Source organism: Pongo abelii, chromosome 8, assembly GCF_028885655.2.
Source record: "Pongo abelii isolate AG06213 chromosome 8, NHGRI_mPonAbe1-v2.0_pri, whole genome shotgun sequence".
Classification (NCBI taxonomy): Eukaryota; Metazoa; Chordata; class Mammalia; order Primates; family Hominidae; genus Pongo; species Pongo abelii.
In genome coordinates this window covers 52,389,791-52,416,871 of record NC_071993.2, presented here as the reverse complement: position 1 = coordinate 52,416,871, position 27,081 = coordinate 52,389,791, and the positions used below count along the sequence as shown (strand labels likewise).

At 39.5% G+C, this 27,081-nt stretch overlaps 1 protein-coding gene across 5 annotated transcripts in view; it reads right to left on the bottom strand.

Annotated features, from left to right (window-relative positions):
* The window catches only part of MARCHF8 (membrane associated ring-CH-type finger 8), a 142,933-nt gene extending 117,308 nt beyond the window's left edge, over positions 1 to 25,625 (bottom strand). For 3 of the 5 annotated variants that reach the window (XM_054522213.2, XM_009245335.4, XM_002820679.6), the window contains exon 1: positions 24,957 to 25,625. The gene's annotated coding sequence lies outside the window, so the exon portion shown is untranslated. Of the gene's footprint in view, positions 1 to 24,102; positions 24,344 to 24,956 lie in introns of all 5 variants that reach the window. The other 2 variants (XM_054522214.2, XM_063727289.1) reach the window with 2 other exon arrangements.
* Positions 25,626 to 27,081: the final 1,456 nt, after the last annotated feature.

Sequence of the window (27,081 nt, the reverse complement as noted above, 5' to 3'; positions counted from 1 at the left end):
TGGAAAAGGACTCTTGTTTTTCAAAGTATGAGAGCTGAAACAGGAGGGCAGAGCGTCACCTTATTTGACCTCAGTTGGGAAAAATGTGTCAAGATGACTCAAATTTTTCGCTACTCTGTACATGTCTATGAATGACCACAGGAACACTTCAAGTATTGATTTAGGGGTTACAAATAAATTTTGCAATTTTCACATGTACAGAATCCTCAAATAATGAAGATCAATTGTGTATCAAGGAGACTAAATATTCCAATTAAAATGTAGCTTTTTTTCAGATTGGGGAGAAGAAAAAAACAAGACCCAATTATGTCTGCAAGAGATACCTTTTGAATATAAAGACATGGGTTAAAATAAAGAGGATGGAAAGATAAACCACACAGCACTAATAATAGAGTGAAAAGCACAACACTTTCTACAACTGACACAAGATAAAACTTTTAAAATCTAAACAGCCATGTATCTATTAAGTTAAAATACTTAGCCTACCCTTTTACAAAAAGAAGACTCAAAACTCAGATGGTTTCACTGGTGAAGTCTATCAGACATATGTGGAAGAAAATAAAGGAGTAAACAATTCCCAATTCATTTTAGAAGGTTTGCATAAACCCATTACCAAAATATTTTTCAATTATAAAAAACTATAAAACATGACCATAGTTGATTAACACAGATGAAAACATCCTCAGCAAAACCATGGAAAGATCAAAATCAGTAACTTACAAAAAGAATAATATATCGTGATACTGCAGTATTTATCCCAGGAATATAAAATTTGGATTCACATATAAAAGGCAATTTCATTTACTATAATACCAGATGCAATGAAAGCATTTGACAAAGTTCCATATCCATTCCGGGTTAAAAAAATAAATAAAAATTTTAGCATACCTACAAACAGAAAGAAATTTCCTCTATCATATAAACCTGCAGCAAATAATGAAATTCTGAGGACTTTCCCTCAAAGACTGGCAACATGGCAAAGACAGTGATAGAAATCACAGCAAGTCTACTCAACATTATAGTATATAGAAGATCCTAGCCAATGTAATAGGCAAGGAAAACAAATACTACGCATAAATATTTGAAAGGAAGTTACAAAACTTTCTTTTCAGAGGCAATATAATTGTTAACAAATAAATTCTTAAGAATTATGTCAATATAACAAGATTCATTTAAGTAAGTTTGGCAAAGTTGCAGGATGGCAGGTCAATAAACAATTGTATTTCTATCTTCCACCAACAAAATGAAATTTTAAAAACGTTTCTTAATACCAAAAAGCAGATTACTTAATAATAAACTTAACAAAAGATATGGAAGCCCCAATACTGAAAAACACAAAACACTGCTGAAAGAAATTAAATACCTAAGTAAATGAAGATATATACCATGTTTGTAATTCAAAAATTTCAACACTGTCAAGATGTTGATTCTGCCCAAATCACAATTCCAACCATATTCCCACCAGGCACTTTTATAGAAATTAGACTTTTGATTCTAAAAGCCTATGAAATATGAAAGTATATGAAAATTCAAAAGACCTAGAATGGCCAAAACGATCTTGAAAAAGAACAAAGTTGAAGGAGTTAATGTCAGGCCTCTGAGCCCAAGCTAAACTATCATATCCCCTGTGACCTGCACCTATACATCAAGATGGCTTGAAGTAACTAAAGAATCACAAAAGAAGTGAAAATAGCCTGTTTCTGCCTTAACTGATGACATTACCTTGTGAAATTCCTCCTCCTGGCTCATCCTGGCTCAAAAGCTCCCCCACTGAGCACCTTGTGACCCCCACCCCTGCCCACCAAAGAACAACCCCCTTTGACTGTAATTTTCCTTTACCCACCCAAATCCTATAAAACAGCCCCACCCTTTCTCCCTTTGCTGACTCTCTTTTTGGACTCAGCCCGCCTGCACCCAGGTGATTAAAAAGCTTTATTGCTCACACAAAGCCTGTTTGGTGGTCTCTTCACACAGACGCGAGTGAAATTTGGTGCCGTGACTTGGATTGGCGGACCTCCCTTGGGAGATCAATCCCCTGTCCTCCTGCTCTTTGCTCCGTGAGAAAGGTCTACCTACGACCTCTGGTCCTCTGACCAACCAGCCCAAGAAACAGCTCACCAATTTTAAATCGCGTAAGCAGCCTCTTTTTACTGTCTTCTCCAACCTCTCTCACTATCCCTCAATCTCTTTCTCCTTTCAATCCTGGCGCCACACTTCAATCTCTCCCTTCTCTTAATTTCAGTTCCTTTCCTTTTCTGGTAGAGACAAAGGAGACACGTTTTATCCGTGGACCCAAAACTCCAGCACCAGTCATGGACTCGGGAAGACAGTCTTCCCTTGGTGTTTAATCACGTGGGGACGCCTACCTGATTATTCACCCACATTTCACTGGTGTCTTACCACCGCGGGGACGCCTGCCTTTGTCATTCACCCACATTCCCTTGGTGGCAAGTCAATTGCAGGGATTGCTCACCCACACTGCAGCCCAGGGCTGCTCACCCACCCCTTCTCCACTTTCCTGGGGGGCAAGCACCCCCTACCCCTTCTCTCCGTGTCCCCACCCCTTCTCTACTTTCCTGGGGGGCGAGCACCCCCCCACCCCTTCTCTCTGTGTCTCTACCCTCTCTTTTCTCTCCACTTTCCTGGGGAGCAAGCACCCCCACTCCTTCTCTCCATGTCTCTACCCTCTCTTTTCTCTGGACTTGCCTCCTTCACTATAGGCAACCTTCCACGCTCCATTCCTCCTTCTTCTCCCTTAGCCTGTGTTCTCAAGAACTTAAAACCTCTTCAACTCACATCTGACCTAAAACCTAAATGCCTTATTTTCTTCTGCAATATTTTCTTCTGCAATGCCACTTAACCCCAATACAAACTCGATAATGGCTTTAAATGGCCAGAAAACGGCATTTTTGATTTCTCCATCCTATAAGACCTAAATAATTCTTGTTGTAAAATAGGCAAATGGTCTGAGGTGCCTGATGCCCAGGCATTCTTTTACACATCAGTCCATCCCTAGTCTCCATTCCCAATGCAACTCGTCCCAAATCTTCCTTCTTTCCCTCCCGCCTGTCCCTTCAGTCCCAACCCCAAGCGTCTCTGAGTCTTTTGAATCTTCCTTTTCTACTGACCCATCTGACCTCTCCCCTCCTCCCCAGGCTGCTTTTCTGGTAGAGACAAAGGAAATGCGTTTTATCCGTGGACCCAAAACTCCAGCGCCGGTCATGGACTTGGGAAGACAGTCCCGAGTCTTTCCATTTTTTCCTCAGCCTCCGCTAGGTACCAATTTTTCCTCAGCGTCCACCCCGCCACCCTGTAATCCTTTTATCACCTCCCCCTCCTCACACCTGGTGCGGCTTACAGTTTCGTTCTGTGACTAGCCCTCCGCAACCTGCCCTCTTAAAAAGGTGGCTGGAGCTAAAGGCATAATCAAGGTTAATGCTTTTTCTTTATCGCACCTCTCCCACAGTTAGCATTTAGGTTCTTTTTCATCAAATATGAAAAACCCAGCCCAGTTCATGGCCTGTTTAGCAGCAACCCTTACACTCTTTATAGCCCTAGACCCTGAAGGGTCAGAAGGCCATCTCATTCTAATTATGCATTTTATCACCCAGTCAGCTCCTGACATTAAATAAAACTCCAAAAATTAAATTCCGGCCCTCAAACCCCACAACACGACTTAATTAACCTCGCCTTCAAGGTGTACAATAATAGAGTAGAGGCAGCCAAGTAGCAATGTACTTCTGAGTTGCAATTCCTTGCCTCCACTGTGAGAAAAACCCCAGCCACATCTCCAGCACACAAGAACTCCAAACTCCTGAACCACAGCTGCCAGGGGTTCCTTCAGAACCTCCTCCCCGAGGAACTTGCTTCAAGTGCCGGAAATCTGGCCACTGGGCGAAGGAATGCCTGAAGCCCAGGATTCCTCCTAAGCCATGTCCCATCTGTGCGGGACCCCACTGGAAATCCAACTCACCTGGCAGCCACTCCCAGAGCCCCTAGAACTCCGGCCCAAGGCTCCCTGACTGACTCCTTCCCAAATCTTCTCGGCCTAGCGGCTGAAGACTGACGCTGCCCGATCACCACAGAAGCCTCCTGGACCATCACAGATGCTTCAGGTAACTCTTACAGTGGAAGGTAAGTCCGCCCCTTCTTAATCAATACGGAGGCTACCAACTCCACATTATCTTCTTTTCAAGGACCTGTTTCCCTTGCTTCCATAATTGTTGTGGGTATTGAAGACCAGGCTTCTAAAACCTCTTAAACTCTCCAACTCTGGTGCCAACTTGGACAATACTCTTTTAAGCACTAATTTTTAGTTATCCCCACCTGCCCAGCTCCCTTAATAGGTCAAAACATTTTAACTAAATTATCTGCTTCCCTGACTATTCCTGGGCTACAGCCACACCTCATTGCTGCCTTTTCCCCCAGTTCAAAGCCTCCTTCACACATCCTCCCCTTGTATCTCCCCACCTTAAACCACAAGTATAAGATACCTCTACTCCCTCCTTGGCAACCGATCATGCACCCGTTACCATCCCCTTAAAACCTAGTCACCCTTACCCTGCTCAATGCCAGTATCTCATCCCACAGCACGCTTTAAAAGGATTAAAGCCCGTTATCACTCACCTGTTACAGCATGGACTTTTAAAGCCTATAAACTCTCCTTACAATTCCCCCATTTTACCTGTCCAAAAACCAGACAAGTCTTACCGGTTAGTTCAGGATCTGCATCTTATCAACCAAATTGTTTTGCCTATCCACTCCATGGTGCCAAACCCATATACTCTCCTATCCTCAATACCTCCCCTCCACAACCCATTATTCTGTTCTGGATCTCAAACGTGCTTTCTTTACTATTCCTTTGCACTCTTCATCCCAGCCTCTCTTCGCTTTCACTTGAACTGACCCTGACACCCATCAGGCTCAGCAAATTACCTGGGCTGTACTGCCACAAGGCTTCACAGACAGCCCCCATTACTTCAGTCAAGTCAGTGTTCTTACACAAGAGCCGGGACCGCACCCTGTAGCCTTTTTATCCAAACAACTTGACCTTACTGTTTTAGCCTAGCCCTCCCGTCTGCATGCGGCAGCTGCTGCTGCCTTAATACTTTTAGAGGCTCTCAAAATCACAAACTATGCGCAACTCACTCCCTACTGTTCTCATAACTTCCAAAACCTATCTTCTTCCTCACACCCGATGCATATACTTTCCGCCCACCCCACTACCTCTCAGCAAACCAAACTCATTGCCTTAACTCGAGCCCTCACTCTTGCAAAAGGACTATGCGTCAATATTTATACGGACTCTAAATATGCCTTCCATATCCTGCACCACCATGTTGTTATATAGGCAAAAAAAAAAAAAATTCCTCACTATGCAAGGGTCCTCCATCACTAATACCACTTTAATAAAAACTCTTCTCAAAGCCGCTTTACTTCCGAAGGAAGCTGGAGTCATTCACTGCAAGGGCCATCAAAAGGCATCAGATCCCATTGCTCAGGACAACGTTTATGCTGATAAGGTAGCTAAAAAAGCAGCCATCAAAAGGTATCAGATCCCATCGCCCAGGACAATGCTTATGCTGATAGGGCAGCTAAAAAAAGCAGCCAGTGTTCCAACTTCTATCCCGCAGGGCAGTTTTTCTCCTTCTCATCTGGCCACTCCCATCTACTCCCCCACTGAAACTTCCACCTATCAATCTCTTCCCACACAAGGCAAAGGGTTTTTGGACCAAGGAAAATATATCCTTCCAGCCTCACAGGCCCCCTCTATTCTGTCGTCTTTCAGTACCTGTTTTTCTCCTCTTATTCTGTTTAGTTTTTCAATTCATACAAAACCGTATCCAGGCTATCACCAGTAATTCTATACGACAAATGCTCCTTCAAACAACCCCACAATATCACCTCTTACCACAAAAATCTTCCTTCAGCTCAATCTCTCCCACTCTAGGTTCCCACAGCGCCCCTAATCCCGCCCTGAGAAACATCGCCCATTATCTATCCATACCAGTCCCAAAAATTTTCGCTGCCCCAACACTTTACCACTATTTCGTTTTATTTTTCTTATTAATATAAGAAGACAGGAACGTTAGGCCTCTGAGCCCAAGCTAAGCCATCATATGCCCTGTGATCTGCACGTATATATCCAGATGGCCTGAAGTAACTGAAGAATCACAAAAGAAGTGAAAATGGCCTGTTCCTGCCTTAACTGATGACATTACCTTGTGAAATTCCTTCTCCTGGCTCATCCTGGCTCGAAAGCTCCCCCAATGAGCACCTTGTGACCCCCACCAAAAAACAACCCCCTTTGACTAATTTTCCTTTACCTACTCAAATCCTACAAAATGGCCCCACCCCTTTCTCCCTTTGCTGACTCTTTTAGGACTCAGCCCACCTGCACCCAGGTGATTAAAAAACTTTATTGTTCACACAAAGCCTGTTCCGTGGTCTCTTCACAGGGACATGAGTGAAATTTAAACTATCTGACTTCAAGGCTTCTTACAGAGCTACAATAATCAAGAGAGTATTGTGCTGGCCTAAAGACAAACAAACAGATCAAGAGAACAGAATACAAAGTCCAGAAACAGACTCACACATATACAGTTAAATGATTTTCAGGGGAGGCATCAAAGCAATTCAATGGGGAATGAAAAGCCTTTTCAACAAATAGTGCTGGATCAGTTGGATATCCAATACAGAAAAATGATGAACTTCAACCCCATCTCACACCATGAATAAAAAATAATTTGAGATTGATCATAGATCTAAACCTAAAGCCAAAACTATAAAACTTCTAGAAATAAATATAGCATATCTTTGCACACTGAGTGTAGGGCAAGATGCAAGAAAAGCATTTGATGAAATTCAACCTAAGGAAGATGCAAGAAGTACCACCCCCTCATGGTGTTTGATTAACACTGGTAGAATCAATGTGAAATCATATTGTTAATAGTTGTTAATATATAAGTGTGTATACATAGATGTTGCTAGGGTATGAATGTGTCCCCCAGAATTCTCATGTTGAAACTTAATCACGCCCTGGTGTCCTGGCTCAAGCCTGTAATCCTAGCACACTGGGAGGCCAAGGCAGGAGAACTGTTTGAGCTCAGGAATACAAAACTAGCCTGGACAACACAGTGAGGCTTCATCTCTCTACTACAAATAAAAATTTTAAAAAAAGAAAAGAAAAAACTAGCCAGGCATGGTGGCATGCACCTTAAAGCATCCCAGCTTAAAAGTCCCAGCTACGCACAAAGCTAAGGTGGGAGGATCACTGGAGCTCAGGAAGTCAAGGCTGCAGTAAGCTACAATTGCACCACTGCACTCCAGCCTGGGTGATAAAGTGGGACTCTGTCTCTAAACAGAAAGAGAAAAGAAAAAAAAAAAAAAAGAAACTTAAACTTAATTGCCAATGCTAATATTAAGACTTGAGGACTTTATGAGGTGATTAAATCATGAGGGCAGAGACTTCATGAATGGGATTAGGGACCTCATCAAAGAGCCAGAGGGTGAAATAAACAAGGCAGAGAAAGACAAACATCACATGTTCTCACTTATTTGTGGGATCTAAAAATCAAAACAATTGTGCTAATGAACATAGACAGTAGAAGGATGGTTACTGGAGGCTGGGAAGGGTAATGGGGGACTGTGGGGAAGGTGGGGATAGTTAATAGGCACAAAAAAAAAAATAGAAAGGATGAATAAGACCCATTATTTGATAGAACGGGATGACTACAGTCAATAATAATTATACATTTTAAAATAAGAGTGTAATTGGATTGCTTGTAACACAAAGGATAAATGCATGAGGGGATGTATACCCTATTCTCCACGATATGATAATTTCACATTGCATGCCTGTATCAAAACATCTCATGCACCTCACAAATATATATATACCTACTATGTGCCCACAAAAATTAAAAATTAAAAATATTATTTAAAAAAAGGGCTGGAGGGAGCTAGCTCAGCCCTTTTGCCCTTCCACTTTTCCATCACACGAAGATACAGCAAGAAGGCCCTCACCAGAGAATGAATGCTGGTGACTTGATTTTGAACTTCCCAGCTGCTAGAACCATAAGAAATACATTTCCACTGTTTATAAATTACCCAGTCTCAGGTATTTTGTTATAGCAGCATAACAAACTAAGATATATAAATTTAAAATAGGCATCTGTAATCCTACCGCTTTAAGGAGGCCAAAGCAGAGGACTGCCTGTGGCTAGGAGTTAAGACCAGCCTGGAGAACACAGCAAAATCCCATCTCTACTAAAAATTTTAAAAATAGCTGGGCATGGTGGCCCATGTCTGTAGTCCTAGCTACTTGGGAAGCCAAGGTAGGGGGATTGCTTGAGCCCAGGAGTTCGAGGTTACAGTGAACTATGATCATACCACTGCACTCCAGCCTAGGAGACAGAGTGAGACCCTGTCTCTAAAAAATTGTTTAATAAAAAATTAAAATATGGATATACATGTATCTATTTACACACAAACAAACATCCTAGCTGTGGCCACTGAGTAGGCCTATAAATAATGACACACCAGTCACAATAAGCACGTCATATATCCAGATCTTGACTTCCAAATACCATTTGTTCCTCACTAATAGTAACAATACTCCTCTAAGAAAAGCTGATTTGAGGGGTGGGCCATACAAAATGAGCCCAGAGCATCTTGTTGCACCAGAAAGTAAATAGGTATTCAAAGAATTCTGGAGACATATGAAAAGAACACAGAAGCCAGTCTGAACGAGTTTACACAGACCAAATTTGGGATGATTTTAGTATCAAGATAACAGTAATGAGTTACAGACCGCTAAATAAGAATATGTATATGAATCATTCAAATAAATAATTGAACAAATAAATAAATGGGATGTGGAGGGAGGAGGGAAAGCTCTTCCTTACAGTAGAATGCCAGTCAATAGCTACAGAAGGAAGCATGCAGCAGTTGGAAAGTCATCATTGGGAGCTAAAACTAGTGGGTGAAAGTTTGATGAGGAACAGGATATTAACACATTGTCAACAAATATTAACTTCAAAGAGAAAAACAGTATCATGGCAGTAGAGAAATCTGGCAGATACCAACTAAACCAACTGTTTGATGTTATCAGCAATATTAGAACAAACTGACATCAGGTTGCTCCTAATATGTTGCACTGAGAAAAATAAAAATCACTTTTTTGTTATCCTTGCATAAAATGCATGAACTGAATCTAACCATGAGGAAATTTCGAACAAGTAAAAAGTGAGGGACATTCTAAAAAAATAACTGATCGGTACTCTTCCAAAAGATCAATGTCAAGAATGACAATGAAAGGTTAACAAAGTACTCCAGATTAAAGGAGACTAAAGAAATATGATAATTTCATGGCGATTCAGGACTGGATACTGGACATGGAAAACAAAAGGGCAATAAAGGACATTATAGGGACAACTGTTGAAACTGTACTATGAATTAGATAACAACACCGTACCAATTGTTAAATTTCTTGACTGCTAATTTTACTGTGGTTATGCAAGAGAATATCCTGGCTCTTAGAAATACATGTTGAAGTATTCTTAGGACCTATACAACTTAAACTCAAATGAATCACAAAAAATACATTCACGTATATGCATATAAAGAAAGGGAGAGTGATAAAGCTAACGAGGTAAAATACAAACAACTGGTGAATCTTAGTAAATTACATGTAGTAATTCCCTATACTCTTTGTGTATTTTTTCTGTAAGTTACACATAAAGCAAAAGACATAACTGGAAAACTAGGTAAGCTTTTTTTTTTTTTTTACAAAAATGACAAAAAGTCACTATCCTTCATATATAAACAAGTTATATAAAGCAAATTTCTTTTAAAAAGCACTATAACACCTCCAAAAGATTAACAGGAAAAGGACATGTACAGCCAACTGCACGAAAGAAGCTAATGAACTTTTAAAGGAAAACAAAAAACAAAAGTCAATGAAAGATGAATGTTTTCCACCTGCTAAATCGGTGATTTTCTTTTTAGAAAACATCAACATTGGCAAGGATGCCCTAAAATGGCCACTCAACACCTTGCTAGTGGAAGCATTAATTAGAATCTTTTAGGAAAGCAGTTCAGCAATATGAATCAAGAGCCTTAAAAATAGCCACACCAGGCCAGGCGTGGTGGCTCATGCCTATAATCCCAGCACTTTAGGAGGCAGAGGCAGGTGGATTACCTGAGGTCAGGAGTTAGACCAGCCTGGCCAACATGGTGAAACCCTGTCTCTACTAAAAATACAAAAGTTAGCTGGGCACAGTGGCGGGCATTGTAATCCCAGCTACTCGAGAGGCTGAGACAGGAGAATTGCTTGAACTCGGGAGGCAGAGGTTACAGTGAGCTGAGATCACAACCACTGCACTCCAGCCTGAAAGACTCCATCTCCAAAAAAAAAAAAAAAAAAAAATCCACACTATTCTAGTTCATGACACTATCTGAAAGAAATAATCTAAACTGTGGACTAAAATTTATGCTGAAGATATTCATCAAATGATAACTATAATAGCAAAATTCTTAAAATAATCCACATTAAACAATAGGGAAATCGTTAAGTAAACCACTTAGGATATAACCACAAAATGCAATATGCAGTCATTAAAAGTTATTTAAAATCAGGAAATATGACATAATAAATGTTAAGAGAATAAAGTTTACAAAATGGGCAGTTAGGATAATCTTAAGTAAAAAAAAAAAAAAATTCATAAAGCTCAGAACAGACATATTATAAACAGTGACTGTTTGAAAATGAAAATAAGTAGGGAATGTGAACACCTGTCCCAGTCTCCAGTTTATGAGATCTCACCCCTCACCATCTGTGAACTACCACTGCTTACATAATGTTGCCTGTCTCACTCCCTGTGCACTCCAAGTATTTCTTGAGGACATGGCACCATACCTGGCTGCATTCAGTAAAAATCTGCTGCTTCAAATTTACAAACTCTCCCACCTCATTTCATACATGTAAAAAATGTATCTAGCTATTTAAGTCACCTGAAAACTGAAACTATATTGAATATGAAGTTTGTCAAGAACCGGTTTCACTTTTCTTTGCTTCTTTCAAATAAAAACATTAAGGAGGAAACATGCTTGGAGCTTTCTTTCGTTAACAATAGACTCCAAGGCAGGCTTGAAACAATATAAAGATACCACATACCTGATTAGTATTGTGCGCTAGGACCACCAGTGGTATTGTCAGTTTATTTTCATGTCAAAGATCATTTGCTTTAGCAGTCTAATCTTAGCTACCACAAAAAAACACACCCATCTGTGTGCTGCCAGAGCTCAGCCACTACCCAGGGCCACACCTGACTCCAGCTCTGCCCTATTCCCCACTGATTCCACCTTCTACTTGGCAACTTTCTGCCTAATTAGCTAAGCAGAGCACAGTCAGGTGAGAGGAGGCTGTGAGCAAGGCTGGGAACGTGGAGAAACCAGACAAGAATAGGAAGACCTTAACCATGGCAGAGGACCAGCTGAGCGGCATTCGTAAGTCTGTGGTTCTCAACAGGGGCAGTTTATCCAGTCTGTGGTTCTCAACAGGGGCAGTTTATCACCCCAGGGGATTTTGCCAGTGTCTTGGAGATATTTTTAGTTGCCACAACTGTGGGGGTGCTAATGGCACCTAGTAAGAAGAGGCCAGGGATGCTACTGAACATCCTACAATACACAGAACAGTTCCCCCCAACAAAGAATTATCCAACCCCAACTGTCAGCAGAGCTAAGGTCAAGAAATCCTACCACAGACTGATGCATCCACTAGTACAGTGGAGTCTACTGCACAGTACGATTCAGCAGGAACAAGACACCCAGTGGTTAGAGGAGACCTGAGGTAGTTCAGGAAATGTAAACACACACATTACCTCCTCACTCAGATACTAAGGTGGTCAAAATTCTACCTCAAGAATTGGGAATGAGGGCATTGTAATTAATTAATCAAATAAAACTAGTAAGAATGCTTTTTTCCCCAAGGGCTTGCTCCTACAAATATCTTATTTCTTCAAAGACTGCTTCACAGCAGAAACTGTAAGAAGATAATACTATCAAAATTGCCCAGACTGGTAAACATCTCCAGAAAACTTGGCAACACACCCACATAATCAATGACAAATTTAATTTAGCTGTATATCTCAACAGGACCCTCCTACTAGGTGCCATTAGCATCCCCACAGTTGTGGCAACTAAAAACTCAAATTCAAAGTTCCCAGCTTAGTTTACGGAGAAGTGTCAAGCTTTCAAAGATCACTCAAAAAGAAGAAAAGGGCTGCTTTCCCAGATGAATCATCAAGAACTACACAAGACTTACAGGAGTAACATTTTCAAAACTGAGAACAGTACTTAGGCACTTCAACCAAAAAAAAAAAAAAAAAATGCAGATTTTTAAAAAAGTATATGAATCATCATTATTATAATTTGGTTAAAGTAATGACCAATGAGTCACGCCACAATATGTTTTCTAAATTTAGCTTAACAACCTTATCATGCCATAATGTCCACCTATGGGAGGCCAAAAGGTTAGAGAAGTCATCCGGTACTATCCCTGGCTGGCTGGGACTTAAATAACTTCAACCTGTCTCTAAAGCATCATTTTGCCTATCTACCTTGACCTCTGTCCTTTCAGTGTTAGGAAAGACCCACCACTTAAGGTGGCCCACTTCAATTCTGGAAAGGAATTAACTGTTAGGAGTGTGTCCATTATGCTGAATCAAGAGCACCTCCCATTCAACTACAGCTATTAGTTTTGAATCACGTGAAACGAGCCTAATTACTCTCTATACAGCAGCCCTTCAAGTTTCTATATTATCTTGTCTTTCTCATCCAAGCCTTTTTCTTCTCCAAGTTGTAAAATGCACTCCCCCCACAAGCTGCTACAGTTAGCTATTTAAGTGATACAATTAAGATTAAACAGGAGACCAAAAAAACCAGAATGGCAGAACTGAAAGGAATCAGAGACCAGCCAGTTCAAACCCAATCCCATTTTTATAAATGAGTAAACAAGGCAGAGAGAGGTGAGGCAAGGCTGCTTGCCAGAGGTCAAGCTATTCAGAAAAGTCAGGAGCAGAATTCAAGTTTCCTAACTCTTTTGCCCCTCAGAACTGTACCAAGTTGTACAGATGTTGTGTGAAAGGATTGACAGTTTTTGTTTTATGAAAATATGAAGACTGAGAGAAAACATGATCCATCTACCAAGAATCTGTATTAAAAAGTGATGCAGGTGTAAAAAACTAGGTAACTTAACTTAAAAAACACATAAGAAAGGACATGTAGTCATAGACTATTACCTGGCTTTGCAGATGAATAGTTAAGTTGTCACTAACTAAATATTTCTTATTGATTTCACTAAAAATAGGGATGTAACCATAGTCAGAGAGTGGGAAATGGTAAATGAGGAGTTTAAGATGTCCAAATCCTCACCTATCAGAATAAGAAGGCAATGCATAATATTTAAAGTGGATAAATAAATAACAGTGGAATAAACATGTTTAGAAATATTAAAAATAGGTATTATAACAAGAATACAGTTTGCCTCTATTTATTATTGCAAGACTTGATGCTCGCTATTTTTAAACAATGTCCAAGTATTACTTTGATAAAAATTTCAACATTAATTTTAAGATACAGAAAAATAAGGGATTGGTAATAGATAATGTTGTAGGCAAGTGAATAGGGGAAAGAACACCAAAACACCATTAGTGGGAGTACAGACTGAAATAAAAGTGGGACAACCAATTTAAATCCCCTTTGACCAGGCAATTCCACTTCTAGGGCTCTAGACTAAGAATACACCCATAAATGTTCAAAGATACATATACGAGAATGATCACTGTGACACCATTTTAAAAGATACAAATCAGAGCACCCTAAATATCCACTAACAGGAGAAGGGTTGAATAATTCATGAATATATGTACCCATATATTCTTCACTCATCCCACAAACATTTATTGATTGCTAGGTACTAAGCATAGAATAGTAAACAAAACTCAACCTGCAAAGGAATACTACATAATTATTAAAAGAATGCGGATCTGTATGTATTGATCTAGGTGAAAAAGCATATTTCAAAATATAGTATGTAGTATGATGCTACTTTTATTAAAATACCCAGTATAACTAGATGAGACTTTTTCTTTATGTACTTACAGTATTTGAATTTCTTAGCATTGTGACATTACCTGTGTAACTCTTTTAAAGACAATAAAGACATATGCTTGTCAGACTGGATAAAAGCAGTAACAAAAGAAAGCAAAAAAGAATGGAGGGAAGGTGATGGCACGTGCCTGTAATCCCAGCTACTCCGGAGGCTGAGGCAGAGAACTGCTTAAACCTGGAGGGGCAGAGGTCGCAGTGAGCCAAGATCGTGCCACTGCACTCCAGCCTGGGCGACAGAGCGAGACTCCATTTTCAAAAAAAAAAAAAAAAATGGAGGAAGGAAAAGAATCTACTTTTTTGTAAGTCTCTCTATATAGTAAAACAGGGAAGATGCACATGATTTTCACTTCTAGATTTTACCAACATATATACAATCATATATATATATATCAAGAAATTCTCTCACACATTCACAAGAACTAAGAAACAATCTAAATTTTCATCAATGAATGAACAAATTGTGATCTATTCATACAATAAAACACCATACAGTAGTTATTAAAACTCAAACCACAAAAGCACAAATCTGAGGGAAAATCTCACGTTAGAGAACACATACAGAATAAAATTATTTATGTAAAACTTTTTAAAAAGCAACAAAATAAAACTATCTTTACTTATGGATAAATACGGACCCACAGATTAAAAACACCATGAGACACCACTTCTCAGCCTAAATATCTGACAATATTAAGTGACAATGTTAAGGACATGGAACAAGAACTCCAATGTCTGCTAAGGTATGCATACTGGTACCATCACTATGGAAAACAACATATTATATAGAGTGGTAGTCAGAAATCTAAAGATAGTCCTCCAAGATTCCTGCCCCTGGTTATTCAAACACTAATTTGAGTATAGCTGTGAAAGGACCATGGAGATAAAATAGAAAGAGTAATCTAGATTATCCCAGTGGACCCAATCAAATCATATGAGCCCTTAAAAGCAGAGAATGGTCTCCATCTAGAGAAGGAAAAAAATATGAGTCAGAGAGACTCAAAGCATGAGAGATTCAACCTCCTAACGCCGGCTTTGAAGATGAAGAAAGAAAGAGGGTCACAAGGCAAGAAATGTATGGCCTGTAGAAGCTGAGAATGACCACCAGCTGACATCCAGCAAGGACACATGGAACTCAGTCCTACAACCATATGAACTGAATTCTACCAACAACCCAAATAAGTGTGGGAGTTGATTTATCTCCAGAGCCTCCAGAAAAGAATGCAGTCCTACTGACAACTTGATTTCAGCCTCGGAAGACCCAGAGCAGATAACCCAGCCAAGCCTACCACACTTCTGACCTATAGGACCATGAGATTTTAAAATGTGTGTTGTTTTAAGCCTCTAAGTTTGTGGTAATTAGTTACACAGCAACAGAAAACTACTACTTCTAGAAAAGTTGAAGAAATGCATTATCCTACAACCCAGCAGCTATAAACCTGACCATACACAAAGAGAAACTCTTGCCCAAGAGCACAAAAAGACATGCACAATGTTCACATCACCACTGTTCATGATAGGAAAAAAATGGACAATCCAGTCATTCATCAGTACTACAAAGGACAAATTGTGGAATATTCATAATGTAACACAATAAGACAAGGAAACACCAATGAACTACGGCCATACAAAAATATGAATGAGTCTCAAATCTCATATGGAATAAAAAAGCAAATGAAAGAAGTTTACCCACAATACAATTCTATACAATTCTAGTTATAAAGTTCAACAGCATGCAGGGCAAAACAACACAGCTTAGAGATACAAATGTGGTAAAACTATAGCAATGAAGTAATAAAAACAAAATTCAGGGTAGCAGTTATGTCTCTGGGAACATAACAGAATGGGATCAGAGAAGAGAGACCAAGGGCATCAAAAGTAATGTAAATTGTTCCTAACTGGTGATTACAGAATAACAGCACTTACATTCTATACATAATTTATAAATATTGTAATATCTACTCAATATTTGAAAAAATGAAAACATCTAGATAATCGAACTTCTACATAACAAAAAAAAAATTTGTTTGGCAAAAATGTGTTTGTTGAAAGGAATAATTCAAATGATATAAAAAGTCCAATCATTTTTTTAATCACCTAAAATTCTCACCACCTGGACATAATTAGTAACAATTTGCTTAACATCCTTCTAGGCATTTCCTATGAGTATACATACATTTAAATATTTTACATAAAATCTCAGTATATATACACATAGGTATATGTTCAGTCTATAAATGCTTTTTAGACCCTTTTTAAAAAACAAAAAAAAAATTTTCTTTTCTTTGGCAAAAATGTGTTCATTGAAAGGAATAATTCAAATGATATAAAAAGCCCAATCTTTTTTTTAATCACCTAAAATTCTCACCACCTGGACATAATTAGTAACAATTTGCTTAACATCCTTCTAGGCGTTTCCTATGAGTATACATATATTTAAATATTTTACATAAAATCTCAGTATATACACATAGGTATATGTTCAGTCTATAAATGCTTTTTAGACCCTTTTTAAAAACAACTCTATTAAGACATAATTTACATAAAATAAAATGCACCCACCTTAAGTATAATGTGAAGTTCTGACAAAAGTGTATAAAAAGTGTATATGTAGTATAATCACCACCCAATCAAAATAGAGTAATTCCATCACCACAGAAAGTTCTCTTTTGCTCCTCTGCAGTCAATCCCCACCCCTACCTATAACCTCAGGCAACCACTAATCTGCTCTCTTAATGTTTTGGTGGTTCTAGAATTACACATGAATCAAATCATACAGAATGTAGTATTTTGTCTGGCTTCTTTTGCTCAGCATGTTTTTAATTTCATATAGTGACACTGTGCAATTCATTCCTTTTTTCTCCTGAGTAATATTCCATTGCAGACTTGTTGAAAGATTATACTGTTTCCAGTGTTAAGAACTGAGTATTGCTGTACAAGTCATTTGTGAATTTAAGGTTTTATTTTACACCCAGGGGTGTAATGTCTAGGTCATACAGTAAGTGCATGTTTAAGTTAATAGGAAACTGTCAAACAGTTTTCCAAAGTGCCTATACACTCCTATCAGCAATTTATGTAAAATTCTGATTGCTCTACATCCTCACCAACACTTGGTATTGTTAGTCTTTTTCATTTTGACCATTCTTGTAGGCAAAAAGTTGCTCATAATTATAATTTCCTTTAATAAATATATTGAGAATTTTTAGTATGTCTACTAGAATTTCAAATACCCTATTTTGTGAAGTTGCTCCACAAATTTTTACCGATTTTGCAATTTGAGTTCTCTAAGCTTCTTATTAATTTACTGAAGTTCTTTATATATGCTGGATAAAAGTCCTTTGTCAGATACATAAATTGCCAACATTTGCTCCCAGTCTATAGTATACTGTTTCTTTTCCTTAACATCTCCTGAAGTGCATACGTTTTAATTTCATTAAGTCCAATTTAACATTTTTAAAATGTTGCAGTTAGTGCTTTTTGTACCACATATAAGACTAAATGCTTTCTCCCTCAAATTGACAACAAAACATGGACGTCTGCTCTCACCACTTCTATCATAATATTGGACTTGAGGTCCTCACCAGTGTAATAAGGCAAGAAAAAGAAATAGAAAGCACATGATTGGAAAGGAAGATGTAAAACTGTCTTTATTCAATGACTGTATGTGGAGAAAATCCAACCAAAAGACTACCAGAACTAGTAAGTGGATTCAGAAAGGCTATAAGACACAAAGACAATATATAAAAATCTGCTGTATTTTTACACATTAGCAAGGAATACTTGAGAAATGATTTTTTTAATCCTATTTACAATGGCATTAAAAATGTAAGATATTAAGGTATAAATTCAACAAAATATGCATAGGACCTGTACACTGCAAAACTAAAAAACATGTGGCAAGAAATTAAAGAACTAAATAAATGGAGAGCTATACCATGTGCATGTATTGGAAGGTTCGACAACATTAAAATAGCAATTCTCCACAAACTGATCTATAGAATCAAGACAATCCCAATTGAAACCACAAGTTGTTTTCTTTTTTAAAAAAACTAACAAGCTGATTTTAAAATACTTTTGAAAACACAAAGGACCTATAATACCCAGAAAATTTTTGAAAATAAGGAACAAAGTTGGAGGACTTACACTAACCAATTTCAAACCTCACATAAAGTTATAGATAAAGATAATATGGTACCAACATAAGAACAGACAGCAAAAGCAACAGGAGAGAGTCCAAAAGCAGATCTACACATACATCACCAGTTGACTTTCAACAAAAATGCCAAGAGAACTCACTGGGCAAAGGATAGAGAAAGAAGAAGAAACTCAATAGGGAAAGAATTACCTTTTCAACAAATGATATTAAAAAATGTATATTAGACTAGTTAGCTTGAGCCCAAGGCCTCCTCGGACAAAAAATAAAATTAAAATTAAAATTAAAATTAAAAAATTGTGTATTCATAAAGGAAAATAAAGAACCTAGACCCATAGCTCATACCAAACACCCTATCAACCCCTAAAAATTGATCATGAACCTTAACATTGGAGCTATAAAACCTCTAGAATAAAACATAGGAGAAAATTCAGTAGCCTTTTTTTCACACAATATTTCAGCTATCCTTACATGCTAATAAATATATTTTTTTCATTTTGTCAAAAGTAAAAAAAAAAAAAAAGAAAATCCTTACAAACTGTGAAAACATGTCTTCATTTCTTAAATGAAATTTCAAAACACTTTCCTTATCCATACAGTCATACAACATTTCTTCAACTGAAGAACAGAAATATTTAAAGGAAAAGAACAAAAATCTTTTTAACCTCCTTTCATATTAGTTCCTACAAGAACGGGTTGGCTTCTATGAGATGGTAGTTTTGCTTCGATGATTCTTTTTTGAGTGCCTTTGCTGAAGTCATAAATAAATAAATCTCCTAACATATTAATACCACTTATAAGTTTTAAATATAAAAGTTACCAGAAAACCATTATAATATGTGAAGTGTTATGTACTGCTATATCGTCTTAAAAATGCCTGTTTTGGTTGTTAAAGACTTGTATTATACAGAGATTACACATTTTTTAAACTGTAATAAAAGATATTTTAGCCATTTTAAGTATAATTTATCCCCAATAATTTACAGGATATCTCAATAAATGTATCATTGACTATTGGTTATGAATTGTGGTTAACAAAATAATGAATAAAAGAATCCATTATAGGCCGGGTGTGGTGGCTCACGCCTGTAATCCCAGCACTTTGGGAGACCAAGGTGGGTGGATCACGAGGTCAAGAGATCGAGACCATCCTGGCTAACACAGTGAAACCCCATCTCTACTAAAAATACAAAAAATTAGCCTGGCACAGTGGCAGGCGCCTGTAGTTCCAGCTACTCAGGAGGCTGAGGCAGGGAGAATGGCATGAACATGGGAGGTGGAGCTTGCAGTGAGCCAAGATCACGCCACTGCACTCCAGCCTGGGTGACAGAGCAAGACTCTGTTTCCAAAAAAAAAAAAAAAAGAATCCATATTATAATTTAGTAATTTAATCACCATAGTTTTCCAGAAAACTAAAATTTAAAAAATACATATTGCAACACTGCTGCTTATGAGTGATTTACTATTGCACACAAGTTACCCCAAAACTCGGTAGTTTAAAACAATGGACATTTATTACCTCATAGTTACCACAGGCCAGAAATCTAGGCACAGCTTAGCTGGGTACTTCTGGGCCAAAGTCTATCATGGGGTTGCAGTCAAGCTGCTGGCCAAGCTGTGGGACCCTCTGAAGGCCTCCATGTATGAAAAGGATATGGTTCCCATCTCAGTCACATGGCTATAGGCAAGTCTCAGTCCCCACCACCTAGGATTCTCCAGGCGGCATACAACACGGCATCTTTGTTAAAAAAATTTCCTTCTTTCCACTAATAGCTTTTTTGCAGGTGTGCAATTCAATAGTTTTTACCAAATGCACAAAACTGTACAACCATCACCACAATCAATTTTAGAATATTTTCATCACCCCAAAAAGAAACCCAGTCCTCTTTAGCAGTCAAACCCCCATTTTTCCCCACCCCCTACCCCAACACCAGTTCTAGGCAACCAGTAATCTACTATCTAATTCTATATTTGTATTCTGGACATTCCATATAAATGTAATCACACAATATGTGGCCTTTTGTGACTGTTTCTTTCATCACTTAGAATGTTTTCAAGGTTCATCCATTTGTAGCATGAGTCAGTACTTCATTCCTTTTTATTCCTGAATAATAGTCCACTGCATGGATAGACCACATATTTAAACCATTCATCAGTTGATATATGTTTGAGTTGTTTCAACTTTTTGGCTATTATGGCTACCGCTACTGTGAACATGTACATACAAATTTTTGCATAGATATATGTTTTAATTTCTCTTGGGTATATACCTAGGAGTGGAACTGCTTTATCATCCCTTATCCCAAATTTAGCCATTTCAAGAACTGCCAGACTGTTTCTCAAAGCAGTTGCTCCACTTTACATTCCAACATGTAGATTCCAATTTCTCCACATCACCAACACTTATTATTACCTGTCTTTTTTATTATACATAGCCATCTTAGTTTACTAAGATGCTCACTTAGACGGTCACTTAGTAACCGTCTCAGTTACTTCGTTGGTGTGACATGGTATTTCACTGTGGTTTTGATTTCCATTTACATGGTGGCTAATGATGTAAAACATCTTTTCATGTGCTTACTGGCTATCTGTATGTCTTATCTGAAGAAGTGTCTATTCAAATCCTTTGTCGATTTTTTTGAGTTCCTTTTCTTTTTATGACTGAGGTTAAGAGTTCCTTAAATACTCTGGATACTAGACCTTTAACAGATACATGGTTTTCTCATACCAAACACTGGAGAGCATGTAGACAGGATAAAAACAGGAACTCTCACACTGCTTGTAGGATAGTAAAACAGTACAGCTACATTGGAAAGCAATTTGTATTTAGTAAAGTTACTGGTGTACACACCTGACAAACAACTCCAATCCTAGATGTATATTCCAGAGAAATTCTTACCTTTGAATAAAAACATGAATGAAACTTAGTAACTAATTTAAAAAGTTGCAGGAAAAAAAATCCACATAGCATGATGCCATTTATATAACGTTCAAAAATATGCATAAGCAAACAATATTTTGGGGGGATATACATATATAACGTAAAATAACATTATCAAGAAAGCAGGCCAGGCGCAGTGGCTTACACCTGCAATCCCAGCACTTTGGGAGGCTGAGGCAGGCAGATCACTTGAGGTCAGGAGTCTAAGACCGTCAGGCCAGAGCGCAAGCTAAGCCAACATATCCCCTGTGACCTGCAGGTATACATCCAGATGGCCTGAAGCAACTGAAGATCCACAAAAGAAGTGAAAATAGTCTTAACTGATGACATTCCACCATTGTGATTGGTTTCTGCCCCACCCTAACTGATAAATGTACTTTGTAATCTCCCCCACCCTTAAGAAGGTTCTTTGTAATCTTCCCTACCCTCAAGAAGGTTCTTCGTAATTCTCCCCACCCTTGAGAATGTACTTTGTGAGATCCACCCCCTGCCCGCAAAACATTGCTCCTAACTCCACCACTTTATAGGTGCTGAGAAACCTGTAAGAATTAATGATAATCCATCACCCTTTGCTGACTCTCTTTTCGGACTCAGCCCACCTGCACCCAGGTGAAATAAACAGCCTTGCTGCTCACACAAAGCCCGTTTGGTGGTCTCTTCACACGGATGGCTGAGACACAGACCAGTCTGGCCAACATGGTGAAAGCCTGTCTCTACAAAAATACAAAAATTAGTAGGGCATGGTGGCGTGTGCCCATAGTCCCAGCTACTTGGGAGGTTGAGGCAGGAGAATCGCTTCAACCCAGGAGGCAGAGTTGCAACGAGCCAAGATGGTGCCACTGCACTCCATCCAGCCTGAGTGACAGAGCAAAACTCTGTCTCAAAAAAAAAAAAAAAAAAAGCAGCAGCAGCAAGCAAAGAAATGACAGACACAGAATTCAGCATGCTGGTTACCTTTGAGAGGAAGGCAGAAGTACACAGGAGATCTCAATGCTATTGGTAATATTCTATTTTTTTCAATACATACTCTTATATGCGTGACACATTTAATAAACATTTTTTCAAAGAGCTTCACTGACAACTGAAGGTCTTTCTAATACAGAAAGACACCAGAGCAGTTCAAAGTAAATATAAAGCAGATGAGAGCACCACAGTGAACCAAACACCACACATACACAATATTGTAAAGTATTTTAAATCCAGCTAAGCGTATGCTTTGTAGAACTGAGAAGACAGATTCCCTGCCCTTAATCCGTTTCTTTCCACCGTTCTGTCCACCTCTGTCTTCCTGATCCCACCTTTACCTCCATGTCCAGAATCCACTTCTACCTCCTCGAGATTTTCTCTCCAATATATCAATCTGAAGGGCACCCATCCTTCCTCTCAATTTCCATAGCATTTGCACCTCTTCAAAGCCTTCATCATATTATTCTCAGATTACACGTTTTAACTCCTCTATCAGAAATTAGCACCTGGAGAACTAGAACACCGGTCACATCATCAACCTGGCTCTCCAAACACACCAAATTTTTTGTTGACTATTGATTGAAAAAATGAATTAGAAAATTCAGGCATTTCCAAGTGAGTTAAGAAATTGGTTCTGGCAAAGAAAGACAGACAGACAGACAGACAGACAGAAAGAAAGAAAGAGTGAGTTTAAAATTACACTCCTTGAAAAAGAATTTCAAAATTGAAAACCCTTCAATACAGCAAAGACAAAGCTGACAACAGTCAGATAAAATATAAAACGTTTATAGTGTATACAGTGATAATTTTTCATATTCACAGGGAACAAAATTAGAAGGCATAAGAAGAACTTCCTGATTACTTGGCATCAGAACAGTCCACGGCTTTAGAAAATGTCTTGTAGTCAACCACAAACCTAGGGAACAAGTAGGGTTGTAAAGTCCCTTTTACAGGGGGGGAAAAAAGCACATACCATTTCAAGGCTCAAAAAAATGAAGTTACTTTTAGAAATTTCAGCAATATTTTTAACTTGCTTTCAGATATTTTAAACTACTTACCACCAGAAGTATAAACCTAAACATTATGTGATTATAGCAGAAATGGAACTACTACACAAGGGAAAAAGAAACAAACCACAAGTGAATCAACGACATCCCTCAAGAACCAGACGCTACTACTGACAACAATTAGGGTTTCTTGGCTGCTTGAATCTATTCATCCCCAGCTCTACTTTGAGCTGGCACTAACTTAAAAGAGACAAAAATGTTGGAGCTAAGGCTGCCAGATTTAGCAAATATAAATACAGCAAGCCCAGTTACATTTTAATTTCAGACAAACAACGAATCATTTTTTCAGTACAAGTATGCTCCCACGTAATATTTATAGTAAAAATTTATTTTAAAAATTTTACAAAAATTCACTGTTTATCTGAAATTCATATCAACTAGGCATCCTGTATTTTATCTGGCAAACCTAGCTGGAGCCAAAAGGTAGAATAGTAATCAATCCAATTTCCTCATTTTTCAGCAGAAACTGAGAACCAAAGAAAGGAACTGACTTGTTTAAGCTTAAGCCAAAGATCAGGGAAGTAAGTTGGCTTTGAAAAGAGAAAACCTTTCCACTAGGTCACCTTGGGTACCACTTATAGTACATTCCACTTCCAATTCTTGCTCAACTCACAGAAGCACCAAGCAGACAAGGTTTAAAGAGTATGGTTTCCCTCTTTTAACATTAAACTTCAAGTTTCAGTACATCTCTTAAAACCCTAGTCTCCAAAATCAATTAGGAAACTATGTGTTACTCTTAAAAAAAAAAAAATCCTGATAACTTTGTCTACACACTACCACCTCATACTGTTTGTATTTTCACTCACCATATGAAACAGGACATCCTTTTCTCCTGAACTCAGTTCTCTCAAAATCCAAAATTCTCTTGCTCCAGGGTCTCAAGATTTCATACAAGAGCATGTTCACATTATTTCACGACTCTCAACGACTTGAGTTCGTATACTCCTTCAGTTTTCATGTTTTTTAGAGTTTTCATGTTTTTCAGATACGTCCTAACCCATTCTGTTGGCCTCAAAAGTCTTCCATTCCCATTCTGCATCGGAGCAACTAAACCAGCAATGAGGAATGAAGTCTCACTATTATAAACATACACTTACTTCCCCAGGGACTGGGATGCAAGGAAAGATGGAAAGAGAAACTTCTTTATCAGAAATTTCGGGGCCAAAAAGGCCCCGAAGTATGGTATGTGAGGGTTATGCTAGTTGTCTCTCTAATTACATAGCATGCAATCGAACAAAATAAAGAGAAAAATAATAGAAAACTCCACACATGCAAAGAATTCATTTTCCAGATCCCATCAAATTAAAAAATACACAAAACATTTCCTCAATTCCAAACACAGCTCCTCAACCTATGACTTGCAGGGGTCCTTAAGGGTAGTTAGCGTGGGGATGGGTGGTGAGAATAGTGATAGTGAGGCAGAAAAGGATTCCATTTTTATTTATTTACTTTTACAATTTGGGCTTCCAAATAGGTTTTAAGAAAAAAAGGTTTTGTTGCATTAAAGAAACATGAAAACGGTAACATAAACCATTATAACCCCACCCAATAAGTTTTCTATTAAAAACTTCACCCAGGTGGACAGGAATACGAATCGTTTAAGATGAAAACAGATTTAAAAACCAAAGAAAAGCTAGCAATTAAAGGACAAAATAGTTACCTATGCTTTCCTTCTGGCACCCCGAATGTACGCAGGTCTCTCGAGATCACACGTCAGACGTGGAAGGTCCTCACGGATCACTAGTCCGAGCTTCCATTTTACAGATGTGCAAACTCAGGCCAAAGACGACGGCTGACGGGCCAACGTCTCACAGCCCGTCAGGGAAAGGAATTCACCTGGCACCCGGGGCGGCCGGCCTAGAGCCCTGGGCGCTGACTGTTTCTGCGATTCCTGGTTCCGCTCGGCCCGGCCCCAGGGGCAGACGCGAGCACCGGGGCAGAGAGACCCACCGTCCGGAGTCGCGCTGCCTCTCGGCGGGCTCCAGGCCGGACCCGCAGCGCAGGGATGGGTCCTTGGCGGCCGCCCCCGCCCAGCCCAGCCCAGCCCAGCCCAGCCCAGCCCACCTGTAGCCGACGCGCGGCCGGCAGCCACACCCCCTACCCGGGCCGGGGGCTCGGCCGCCCTTATCGGCGGCCGGCGGGGCGGCTGCGCGCGGCGTGGGGGTACTCCGATCCTAGAAGCCGCAGGAGTTACCTCAGGTGGGCGCTAAGCTGGCGGCGCGACCGCCCTGGCCCGTCTCGAGCATGCCCGAGACGCCGACGCAGCAGGGCCGCACCTCCGCCAGCGCGTCGCCTGTTTACACTCTACGCCCCTCCGCGGGAGGACGCCAACTGGTAGGTCACGTGACGCGGGCGTCACGTGCCCGGCCGAGTTGGGTGGAGGCGTTGCCCCGGCGACGACAGCGCGCTGGGGGCGGGCTGCAGCGGGTGCCGCGGCGCGGCCCTGCTGTGCTTGCACCCCTTCGCTGTGCCCAGGCGAGAACCCACTGGGCTTGGAACCGAAAAGACTTCCCCAGCTCTGCGTGTGTCGTTTAGTGTCTCCTGGCCCTGACTACATGTTATTAATATTAGTGTTTTGGAAGGAAAAGGAAATTTTGTCTGGCAAAAGGATGTTTTACTTGGAGAAGAAGATGGAAAATACTTTCTTACCTGAGGCTATCAAACGGGAGGAAAAGCGAAGGAATAAGTAATAACGGTTTTTGCCTTGACAGATTTTTGTTTGCTTTCGCTCCCTAATCTGGACTGAAAGACAGATTCCCACAGCATAGCCTCTTAGCCAGAGAAAGCACGTGAAGGAGGTTTATACGCCTTCTTACTTTTAAGTTGTATTTTAATTTTTATGGGGAATCATCTCTGTGTACATACAGACGTCTAAATATTTGATTCTGCATTCATCTTTTTTTTTTTTTTTTTTGAGATGGAGTCTCATTCTGTAGCCCAGGCTGGAGTGCAGTGGTACGATCTCGGCTCACTGCAAGCTCCACCTCCCAGGTTCACGCCATTCTCCTGCCTCAGCCTCCCAAGTAGCTGGGACTACAGGCGCCCGCCACCACGCCCGGCTATTTTTTTGTGTTTTTAGTAGACACGAGGTTTCACCGTGTTAGCCAGGATGGTCTCAATCTCCTGACCTCGTGATCCGCCTGCCTCGGCCTGCCAAAGTGCTGGGAATACAGGTGTGAGCCACTGCACCGGGCCAGATTCTGCATTCATCTTTTGTCCACATAAAACTCTCATTATTCCTCTGTCACTTTCATCACTGTCTACCAAATCCAATTTTCCTACATCAAACTTCCCAGAAATAGTTTCAACCACTGCCAATTTTATTTCTCCCATAATCATGAATAAAAGATGAATAATTTGTATTTCTTAGTAAATTCATGAGTGAATTATAAGCAAATCCTCTCAAATATTCCATAGTTGTTCTGTTGTCCAGGAGTGATCTATCATATAGCTAATCAATTCCTCCCTACAATTCTGACCACTTTGAATTGTTGGGTAAGTAAAGAGCAGATTGTCAGGTTCAGAACAGTGTGCTCAAGATACCCTCTGGATCAGCAAGGTCAAAACATCTCCATTTCTATAACACACTTAGAATACAATATTTCAAAGAGCAGAAAATGTTGAATTTTCTCCATTTGTCTTTTACTGTGGAAAATAGGTTATCAAGGCCAGTTGCCACAACCTGGTTGACTCTACTGCTTCTGGCAGCAGGTGTTCCATGAAGGCAGTACCAATATCTTCCATTGGTATAGCTTATGCCTAGACCAGGCTTGTTGAGCCAAAGG